This window comes from Euprymna scolopes, chromosome 31 (assembly GCF_053919585.1).
Source record: "Euprymna scolopes isolate OS-2025 chromosome 31, ASM5391958v1, whole genome shotgun sequence".
Classification (NCBI taxonomy): Eukaryota; Metazoa; Mollusca; class Cephalopoda; order Sepiida; family Sepiolidae; genus Euprymna; species Euprymna scolopes.
The window spans coordinates 111,092-123,641 of record NC_136512.1 but is presented as its reverse complement, the minus strand read 5'-3'; the positions used below and the strand labels follow the sequence as shown (position 1 = coordinate 123,641).

General features: G+C 31.0%; 2 protein-coding genes across 4 annotated transcripts in view; one reads left to right on the top strand and one right to left on the bottom strand.

The window, feature by feature from the left end:
* The window catches only part of LOC145255574 (retinol dehydrogenase 13-like), a 171,641-nt gene that overhangs the window by 54,728 nt on the left and 104,363 nt on the right, over nt 1–12,550 (bottom strand). The gene's annotated exons all lie outside the window — the stretch shown is intronic.
* LOC145255575 (neuropeptide FF receptor 2-like) overlaps nt 2,996–12,550 on the top strand; it is a 30,227-nt gene continuing 20,672 nt past the window's right edge. The window contains exon 1 of the mRNA XM_080114039.1: nt 2,996–3,244. The gene's annotated coding sequence lies outside the window, so the exon portion shown is untranslated. The remainder of the gene's footprint in view (nt 3,245–12,550) is intronic.

Sequence of the window (12,550 nt, the reverse complement as noted above, 5' to 3'; positions counted from 1 at the left end):
GACTATTACAGCGTATTTTCTCTTTCTTTCTTTTTTGTTTTTTTGGACGACGTAACTTCTTATTGTTGTTCTGTTACTTTGAAAAAAAAATAGTTTTTCCATTTCTTCTTTATTAACTTGACTTTAATTACCACTTTATATACCATTTAGGCAGGATTGGAGTTTAGGTGTCGATTACCAACCCAAACCAAAAACCAAAAGGGACACAAATATCGAGTCACCGCTTTGTATCCATGGAAACACTGACCGCATATCGTGCATTTTAAAATAATCTAAAATTATCAATATTCTACATTTCTCTTAATATTGACCTATTTTATTATTAATCTTCTTTATTAAACCGTGCGGCTAAAAGGGTGTATCGCTAGTATATAAATAAAATAAAAAGTCAGATAAAGTTTTTAATTGTTTATCAGTTGTTTATTATTCAAAAATAACTATTTATTCATTCAACTTATCTTAAAATATGTTTTTTCATTGATTTGAATTTTAAATTGTTTAAAGTTTCCTAAAAATTGTTTAATAATTGTTCATTTCATTTTCTTTGTAACAGCAAAAAGAATATTGTTTTCATTTTTCAATTAAGTTTTCCTTTGATTATTTTTGTAATATCAAAATAATATATTTTTCATTGAAAAAGGTCTCAGTTTGCACAAGAAAAATTAAAACAAAAAGGCACCTTCCGGTGTTTTACATAAACTCTCTGAAAAATTCCGATGATAGCACGATCCTTATTCTGTATAAGTATCAATCTTTCTTTTTTATATATTAATGAGTCACTAAGGATTAATGAGATTGTCAGCTGGTTGATGGACAGTACTATAAGAAGATTGAAAACAATAAATTGATATGGACAGAATTTTAAGATAGTCACGTAGGGAAATAGTCCTGTGATAATGATTTGGGAAATAAACTCTGTTCGTGGAAATTCCGTTTGGCTTTAGGTACACAAAGTAAGAAATGAAAGTTTTTTTCTTACAATGGTGGTAATAAGACATTGAGACAATAGAATCGATACAGAAAAAGTATACAAAATCACAATTCTTTGGTATGTAGTTTTAAATGCTGAGAAGAATCGCCCGGACAAAGTTGACCACACTTGAAGAATCGGCATCAAACACCAAATGCAATTAAAATCGTTACTCTTTAAAACACCTGACACTTGACGAAAAGATACTTTTTTCTTTTTCTTTGATGAATAAAAAGAATCTCATCTAGTTGCTACATTAGGGACCATATATAAATAGCAAGTAAGTGAGCTAGTGTGAACTTAGACAAAGGTCGTACTAAGTGCATATCATTATGATTAAAATCTGCAAAACAGAATCATTTCCGCGGATGAATCAACGATAGGTGATGTAGAGGCAATGGATAGCAAGTCAAGCATCGTAAATACAACAGAACATGAGAGGAAAGTGAGATAGTGACGTCATGTTTTTCGAGCTGAGAGAAAACGGTTTTTTTTTTCATATTAGTCTGCTATGAGAGCCAAACAGAAGACATCACCAATAATGAGAGTTGTCTGTGGAAACGAATGCGAGACACACCGCCGATAATACTGTAGAAACATTTGATAATCGACAAATGTGAAATGTTACTTTGAAAATTTGTTCGCAACCTTACTCTCTCTCTCTCTCTCTCTCTCTCTCTCTCTCTCTCTCTCTCTCATGATCGAATCACTTTTCTCCAAAAATAAAATCTTGAAGAAACTCTTAGAAACGTCTCTATATTTCTTTTTGCATGAAAAGAAGTGAAAGGACCAAGACGTACACATACCTTACGTATAAAGATTTGTTGGATTGAAAGCATTACATATATTTCACTAATTGAAAGCATTACAATATTTCACAAATTTTAGTTTTTTTTTTTCGTATATTTTAAGTTATTTAATTAAATTTAATTGATTATTATTATTATTATTATTATTATTATTATTATTATTATTATTATTATTATTATTATTATTATTATTATTATTTAGGTCAATGTGCGGACTACTTAGCACTCGAGATTCTTAATCAAAAAAAAAAATTAAAAACATATAATTTATATTAAATGCATTAGAATGAAATTATCTACCAAACCTAACAAGTTTAACGCGTGTAAATGATTTATAAGATTGTTTTTTTTTTTTTGCATTTTTGTACCATGTTTTTACAAATTAATTATTCTGAATATTGGACATTTATAAAAAGAAAATTTAAAAAACTTAGGAATAATTTCTACATGTGAAAATTGACGGGGATCGGTAGAAAAGCAGCAAATTCCCACAATAGTTTCTTTCCTCGAACTGCTAGACTTTGAAATTATCCCCTGTTTCATTCTTCCCTGGCTGTACTGGCATACAGAAATTTAAATGTAATGTGAACAGACATCTCGCTGGCTAACTCCCCACAGTCCCCTGTTAGACACGATCTCAAATAGTAGCCCCTTACGTCCAAGTGGTAATATGACTGGGTTGGATTGAAAAACAGTATTAAAAAAAAAAAAATAAATAACAGAGAATTTCATTTTAATGCATGTGATAAATATGTGTTTTTATTATTAATTTTTGTTACAGGTTACCAAAACTTAACTATTGTATATATTTTTTATTGATATCCATTTTATTTCTAAGTGTTAGTTTTATTCATTTTTATTATATCTTAATTTATTAATATTATTATATTTATATAATAATATCACTTAATTTCTTCAGTTTTGTAATTTTATTTTGTCTCTATAATTTTTTATTTAATAATTTAATTTTCATCATTTTTAACGTTGGGCCATAGCGGTGGTATGCGTTTAGTGAGTGCTATTCTATTTGCACTTTTAGTTATTTAACTTCTAAATTAGCTCCATCAACAAAAAATTGAGTATGTGAACAAATTAAGTCTTACGACTGCATATGCGGATACACACGCATACACACATTTACACCCACGCTTATGTCTAACACAATGTCAATTATTGTTCATCCAAATATCTACATTTCCTATAAGCGGACACTGATGACACTTGCGCCTAGATGGAAAATGACTCACATTTAAACTCCTCACTTGCGATGTTATAAACCTCAAAGGAAAAAAAAATGGAACCTTGAATCATCAAAAATCCACAAAATCGATAAAATAGATCACCAACCATTTTTGGAGGATTTTCTTTTTTTTTTTGAGGATTTTCTTTATTTTTGTTGGCGTCAGTGTATCGATTTCTTTTATCGATAAATCGAAGTACAGACCGAGAACACAAACAAAAGAAGGTAATTTATTTTTTCGGAATTTTTTTTTTTTTTGTCTTACATTTGCTTTTTTTATTATTATATATTGAAGAGGGGGCATCTCGTTATATTTTTTGTTTGTTTTTGTTATACTGTAAAAAATATATAGAAAATGAAAAATAAGATCACTGATATTATTTTTCATTTTTTATGTATTTTTTTCATATATATATATGTATTTTTTTCATATATATATATATACGAGTATACATAAACACACACATACACACGCACACATATGCATGCACACACGCACGCACGCACACACACACATATATATACATATACATATATATATATATATATATATATATATATATATATATATATATATATATATATATAACAGGTATGAGATAATATGCTTTATGGAATGGTCATTTATATTGGCCCCAACAAGTTAGCATAAAGAAATACTCTGCGTACGATTGTTTCAGAGACAGTAAACATTTTTATTAAATAAAAATATATGTTTATTCAACTTTAAAAATTAACAAATCTTCTACAAATTATAATATCCAGCCAAATGTTTGAAACTCCATGGGATAAGGACATAATTATCTTTATCTTCTATTCCTTGTGTGTAAACAATAAATGTTGTAAATAATAATTTATATATATATATATATATATATATATATATATATATATATATATATATATGTGTGTGTGTGTGTGTGTGTGTGTGTGTGTGTGCAATAGCCTGACGAATTCTTATGCAGATGAAACGCAGAAAATTCTGTGTAGCTTAATTGGCATATATATTTTCAAAACTTACTATATATATATATATATATATATATATATATATATATATATATATATATATATATATATAATTATTTTTTTACTATAATAATTAAATACCTACAGACACTAGTGTTTCATCCTTTCGGGAATCTTCAGTGCAGGGTGTCACGATTAATACCAGTCAAACGATTCGAACCCCGCATCACGAGACATCTCTGGCTTGGTTTAGCGAAGACCTAATCCATTCGGCTACCATTAATCGTGTGAAATAACGTTGAATTTAAACATTTTAATTTTAAATGTTCATTTACGTCAGTCAGAGAGTGATCTAATCGTTATACGATGATCTATGCATATAGATGCGATATATATATATATATATATATATATATATATATATATATATATATATATATATATATGTCCAACTAACGATATCCATAACAAATAACACCTTACCTGAGAGTTCTTCCTTCAAACTCCTTGGCTTTACATTCACAGGAAATATGAACTGGAGAAAAATACATTGAGGACATTGCAAAGGCTGCTGCAAGGAAGGTGGGATCCCTCTATCATGCTAGAAGACTACTCACACCTAAGAGTATCCTGTACTTCTGCAAGGCCACCATTTGCTCATGCATGGAATATTGTTACCACATCTGGGCTGGTGCATCTACTACTAGTTTCTCCCTCTTGGATAGGATTAAAAAAGTCTTCAATCTAATAGGTCCCACTGTCAACTAAGCTCTAACCCCTGTCCCATCGCGGCAATGTTGTCTGTTTTACAAGTATCTTGATGGCATGTGCTCTGATGAATTCGTTGCACTTGTTCCTCCCTGACGAACATATCCCCGAGAAACCCAGCAAAGCAATAAAATTACACCCCATTCACTCTTCAAATGCCAGAAAGCTTTCTACTCTAATAGTTTCTTGCCTCGAACGGCTAGACTTTGGAATTCCCTTCTTACTATGTACTTCCCCGATTGTACTGATATACAGAAGTTTAAATGTAATGTAAACCAACATCTTGTTAATCTTTCCTAGGCATTGTCCCAAATAATAGCTCCTTACATCCAAGTGGTGATGTGCCTTGTTGAAGGTGAACGTGAGTATATATATATATATGATTGGCGTTTTGCCCGTTTAAAACTGGAAAAATTATAGATTATTGACTTAGAATGAAAGCTTTATGCGAAATCGATGGCTGAATGTAGTTATATTTGGGCTTATTTTTGCCATTATATACTAATCTTTGTGATAGAAAATTGTGTTCATTTGTTACGTTTATACAGTAGCGTCCAAAACTAAGCGACAACTTTTAAAAGGTAATATTTGTTAGAAATAACAACTGTGAAAACCTGAATTTTGACAACTGGTAGTCGTTATCATCCATAACATACTAAAATTTGAATCATTTGCAAAGGATAGAAAAAGAATTATAACAATTATTTATTTATTTATTTTCAAAATAGGAACGGAGATGGGGATATTTGCTGATGACACCACGCTCTATAACAGACATGAAAATAAAACAAATAAAAACATATTTAAGGAAACTGCTAAAACTCTAAAGGAAGACCTCCAGTTTGTAGTGGAATGGGGCCATAACTGGTTGGTTACATTCAATGCTGCCAAGACTAAGCTTATTTTCTTTTATAATTAAAAGAAACCTTCTCAACCACTGATTGCCATGATTGAAGCTCCTAGTGTTACATGAAAAAGGGATTATTATTATATTGTTTAAAAATAGGTTAGATTAGAATTGAGGATACTTTTGTTTGTCAAGAGTGTGTTGGACAAACATATAAAAAGCCATGTGAAATTAGTCCCATTTGAAAACACACTTCTAACGCCATAGACAAAGGACATTTCTCCATATAGGATACTGTGGGTTCGGATTTTAGTCAACCAGTCAGGAGGTGAGAGTCAGTTGATCAGCCAAGAGTTGACATAGTCCCTTAGAGGCGAAGGGTAGAAGATTAACCATGTAGATTCAAGTTTGAATTCCTGACGTCATTGACTAGCCCATCAGATGAATAAAGAAGTAATGATTGTGTTGTAACTTGTCTTGTGTCATCCTTCATCACGAATGAAAGGTAATTGTGTTTATCATCTTATAATGAACATGATATAACCCTTCGAAGATTATGTATCACCCCTCCTCTGTGTCAAAAACTTACTTCATATATTACCCAGGCCGTATTTAATATGAAACTTCAAGAATTGTCACAGTTGTCATCATCATATAATATATATAAATGTGATTATCATTCTATCTGTGCTATAAGAACTGTTAAATAAGAAGTCTCCAAGAAGCATATAAGAACTAGTATAAATGTCTCCCTCATAATCGTTATACATGTCCCCGTCATCTTTAAATATGAAACCCCTGCTATTCAATACTAGGGTTAACATTCACAGACAACATGAATTGGAACAAATACATTGAGGCAATTGGAAGGAAGGTAGACTCTCTCTACCATGCTAGAAGGCTACTCACACCTGAGAGTATCCTGTATCTCTACAAGGCCACGGTCAGCCCATACATGGGGTATTGTTGCCACATCTGGGCTGGTGCATTTGCCACTAGTCTCTCACTCCTGGACAGGGTTCAAAAGAGAGTCGCCAACCTAATTGGTCCTGAACTATCAACTAAACTCCAACCTCTGTCCCATCGCCGTCCTTGTGCCTGTTTTACAAGTATTTCAATAGCAAGTGCTCTGACAAACCTAAAGCACTATTACCCCCTCGACGACTATACCCTCAACAAACCTGAAAAGCAGCAAAATCCCACCCTACATTGTAGCGCTCCTTAGATGCCGTAAAGTCTCCTACTCGAATAGCTTTTTCCTCAGACTGCTGCACTTTGGAATTCCCTCCCGAGTCCTTGCTTCCCTTACTGTACTGACATGCATAAATTCAAGTGTAATGTGAACAGACATCTCGCTGCCCAACTCCATATATAGTGCCCTGCAAATGTGGTCCCAAATAGTAGCCTCTCACGACTAAGTGGTGCTGTGCCTTATTTGGGGTGGAAAAAAATGTGGTTACATCATTAGACATTAGATACTCCTTAGCTACTTTCACTTTGCTTATGCCATGTCCTCTATTTATCCTTAAAACAAAAAAAAAACTTTTAGTATTGGGAATTATTCTTGTATTGAAGTGTTTTTAATGTAGTTTGGCAAATTGACATATTTACTATGCCTTTCATATAAACTATAAAATTAAAACGTATTTAACTAATTTAATATAATGGGAAATATATATTCTTTGTTCCTCTCCTGCAATAAATATTTATGTATAAACTTCTTTGAAAAACTTCTGAATCTCATGACTTTTATGGAATAGTGATATGAATTAATGAAGATTTTTTTATATTTAGTGTTGATTAATAAGGGAAATAACTGAATCAGCTTTTACTTATGGATTATTCCCCTTACATTTCTTAATGTTTTTTGTTTTTTCTAGCTACTCATAAAATGAATGAAGCAATATATTTGGAAATCAGCTTGAGGGCCTTAAAACAGATTTAATAAAATAGATAAAATAGATTAATAATTCAGTGATTCAATTTTAGCATTTTGCTGTGGACTAATCCGATCTTATGGTCATAGTTTTGGGGGCGTTTTAATAAATAAAGGTATTTCAAAGTTTAGATATCGTACATCCGTTGTGGCGTTGTGGATGGAAGCGTTTATATTTCGTAACTCATTTACCTATTTTATATTATTTTCTTTAAAAGACTAGAAGACATCACGTTTGGGATATTTGACTATAGCTTTGCTATTTTATGTTGACCTTTTAATCGTATGATTATGCAACTAAGCGTTTAATTGGTCCTTTACATTCTGCATTTTCCATGCTGGACTCTCCTTCATGTTATGTGGTTTTGCATCTTTATACTTTGAAATTATTCTATTTTCAATTTAACTCTAAATTATGCGTTATCAAATCACTGGACAGACGTGATTAGTGAAAAGTCTAAACGAACAACCTTTGCGGATATAAAATAGAAAAAAATTGGAAATTGAAAAAAATGTTTCTGATATTTAGATAGTTGGCCATGTAATTCAAAAACAAAAATTATATATATATATATATATATATATATATATATATATATATATATATATATATATATATATTGTGTATTTAGGCAGCATGTTTTCATTCAGACAGATATTGTTAGCACAGAGTGTCTTTGTCATTTTTTATAATTTTTCCATTTTTCAAGTGGTAATTCTTATGTCTCGGTCGAATTTGTGTAGGAAAGTTCCGTAGTCATATTCGTCCATCTGTTTTTTTTCTCTCTCTCTTTTTTGCAAGTACTTTAAACTGATTTTTTTAGTCGTCTTCAGGCGGTTTTTGATTACTGTTTTGTTTAAAATCTGGATGCTTTTATATGCTTCAGTTCAAATTACATTCAAATTACTTAAAATAGTGAAGAGTCTCGTATGTGAAAAAAATATGTTTTAACATGTTAAGGACGTGACTAAAATAAATGTACACTGGTTTAAATTGTGATTTACAAAATGGTATGGAATTTACAGTTATTTTTAATTATTTTATTACTTTATAATTTAAATTACAACATATATATATGCATATGTAACTATATGTGCACATATACATACATACACACAATACATACATACATACATACATACATACATACACACACATACATACATACATACATACATACATACATACATATAATGAATAGTTAAGTACCAAGGCACTTTACAAAGTTATTACTGTTTTCAAAATCTACATTGTTAATTTTTGGCTGTTTAGTTCTTATATACATTGCTTCTCAACGGAGGTATGTCATTAAATTGACATTTTAAAAATATCTTGTAATAAAAATATATTTTTAGTCTTTATATTGAAATGATTTATTTAAGTTTACATAAAAAAATAAAGAAGTGAGTTTTCTTTGTTATACACCGGCAAGATTTCTGGTAAAATTTTGGCAAGAATTTTGCTAAATAGAAAGCGGGAGTTGGAAAGAAACTACTTTAATACAAATAACCTAATTTCTTTATGTAATAAGTATTAAACTGATATATTTACCTACTCTTGACCGTCTAAACCCCTGACTCCAATTGCCTTAGGAGTGTAATTAGGTTCACTAGTACCAACAAAGATAGTTATTTATCTCCCCGCTCAAGAGATTTTCTTTGAGTGTATATATTATCGGCACTTTCCAATTGTTTTTTTTTTTTTTTTTGTATGGCTTCTTGAGATATGTAATAATTTTCAGACTATGAATCAGGGTTTCTTCTACTATTTCTATATTAATAAGTGTTTTAATTTTGAAAACTATTCCGATTGATAATTTTGCTGTTGATGTCATGCTGCTTATAGTTAATTTTTTATATGATACTCACTATTCTGTAGGGATCTGTTGTAAATGTTGCTTGACTTCTTAAATATATTTTCAATGCTAGAGTTATTGCCAAGCCTATGTTCAACAGAATAAGGAATCTGTTATATGACTGATGGGGGATGGCTGTACTTTGGTTTTACATATATTGGATTGGCATTATTTTTTTAGCATGGCTCGTAAGCATTTGTATTTAAATTTTGAATGTCATCTAAAATAAGTTATTTTTATGTTAGCTAGTATGTCTCCTCTTATCCCTAATTTTTTCATTTCAATGAGTGTAATTTCTTAATTTTTATTCCTTTATTTTGTTAGAATCACTTCTTTTATCTAATCCATCTGATCTATATCTATAGATGTATTATCAAATATATATGTAAGTGTATATAAAATGAATGACCCCACAAGATCTGATGTTTCTTCATAGTTGAGTGCACCCATGGACAAATCAAGAGTTTGTCATTTTTGTTTGTATTATGAAAACTGTAAAATTCAGTTTCTAAATTTTTTAGATGAGGATTGATTACTTGTATTATTTGGCTTCTTTAGGCTACTGTTTTCATCTTGAGTTTTATTTTCACGTTTTTGTTGATGTAACTTCCTAGGTTCTTCTGATGTATCTTGTCAAAGTGAGTTAAAGTTTTAAGTTTTTTTTTTACACAGGCATCACCACATTATCAAGGCCAAGAGGCCACTCGAGGATAAGGGTTAAAGCATGTACAGTAGAAATTGGCCACTATAGTAATCATTAGTAATGAAAATTCTGCAAATTTGTTAACTTATATGGAACAGCTCATCAAGAACTTATTTACATTAGACTTGAACACAACCATATTGTAGTCAGCCGGAAAGCAGGAAAACGGAAGACAATTCCACAGGTGTGCAGTTCTAAGAAAGAAGCTTTGTTCATGGAATCTACGTTTAGGTTTAGGCACAAATAAAGAGTGGTGGGAATTATTGATAGTGTTTTCAGCTAGAAGAGTGTTTCTTGTGAAAGTTTGGCGAGGGGGGACCATAGACTGAAGCTCAGTCGAGCACTTTCCATGAAAATAACGATACATCAGAGACAAACTCGCAACATCTCTTCTGTGAGATAGAGGTTGCAGGGAAGAGAAAAGGCCATCACCTATGAGGCTACAAAGTCTATTTTGAACTGTATCAAGGCAGGACAAGTCCTTTCTAGCAGCTCCTGCCAGATGTGGCAACTATTCCATCCTTGGACGTACCTGGCTCTTATATAGATAGAGAATTGTATCAGCAGTGAGATATCTTCTGGATCAATAGAAAGATCCCACCATTTTTCTAAGTAATTTGCAATTGTGTTTTGAGTGTCACCCGCACTGAAGATTGAACCTCCAATCTCCAGAAATACTTTATCAATCACTTATCCACTATACCACGGGTTCTTGTAGGCAATTCTAGTATGAATTTTAGGAGCCTTTAACCTATTTTTGTTTTTAGGTATAGATTCTTACTAATTATCACTATAAATCATTATATATTAAGACATATTATATATATATATATATATATATATATATATATATATATATATATATATATATATATATATGCAGGTTTCATTAAATAGCACGGATAACTCTTGCTTGTTTTTCTTGTAATCCTCCTTTTCTCTTTGTCGGACCATTTTCTGAACGTTTTTTCCGAGTGAAAAAAAAAATTTCCCATAATCGCGAACGTTTTCGACCTCCATTAGTCATCCTCAGGCGAGTAGTAAAAAATAAAAACCATTAACCAGACTCAAAACGAAATTGAGGGCACGCTCAAGTGCTTTTTAGTATTTTAATGATTTTAAGCGATTTTAATCGCCTTTTAATCATCTTTTAATCGTCTTTTCATTTCATCTCGCTATTTTCATTTTTCAATTTCATTTTTTATTTTTTACTACTCGCCTGAGGATGACCAATGGAGGTCGAAAACGTTCGCGATTATGGGAAATTTCTTTTTTCACTCGTTCGTTATGGTCCGACAAAGAGAAAAGGAGGATTACAAGAAAAACAAGCAAGAGTCATCCGTGCTATTTAATGAAACCTGCATAAAAGAAAAAATGCTGCCTAAATATACTAATTTCAGATATATATATATATATATATATATATATATATATATATATATATATATATATATACCATTTATTACAACACATTATTACTAATTGTACTGTATGAAATCTTTTGGATATTACTGTTTCAAAGTACAATCGCAAATTACTTATAACTTCTACCCAATTACATCTGATAACAAGAGCATGCACCTCTGTGGATTAAACAAAGGATTCTGTTTGAAATTCCATACAGATTTCCGATCAAGATACACATTATAAAAATTGGAGATGACATTGATCAAAACGTTGTGAAAATAACACACAAGATGAGAACAGTAATTCAAATAATGTAAATTATTATACAGGATTCAGATTGATAAATTTTTTGAATAATTTAAATTACTTTTTATTGGAAGAATATTTGAAAGTATGTTTTGGTGTATATTTTTGAAAAAAATTGATCTCCCTGGGAAAAAAATGTACCTTTAAACTATTTTGAACATTATTGTCTTAACTTATTTGTTCTGTCATAGTGCGAAAAGGTTTCTGAACTTTGTTTTGTTTTATTTTGTTTATGATCATTGGACAATTCAATTATACATTTCATGTACCTTTTTTTCCTTTTTTTTACCCCAAAGAAGGCAAATTGCCATTTGGATGTAAGGGATTACTATTTTAGATTATGTCTAGCAGGAGATTGTGGGGAGTTACGTAGTGTATGTCTGTTTACATTACATTTAAACTTCTGCATATCAATACAGTCAGAGAAGTAGGAAACATGGAGAGAATTCTAAAGTGTAATAATCCAAGGGAAGAAACTATTAGAGTAAAAGCCTTTCTGGCATCTAGGGACCACAAAAGTGAAGGGTGGGATATTTCTACTTGTTGGGTTAGCTGGAAGTATTACATTGAGGAGCACAAATACTATGAGTTCATTAGAGCACATTCCATTAAAGTACTTGTAAAACAGGCACATGGATACAATATTGTGGTGATGGGACAGAAGTTAGAGCTTGGCCAATACTGCAACACCTATTAGGTTTGAGACTCTTTTTTAGATACTGCCTAAAAGGGAGAGACT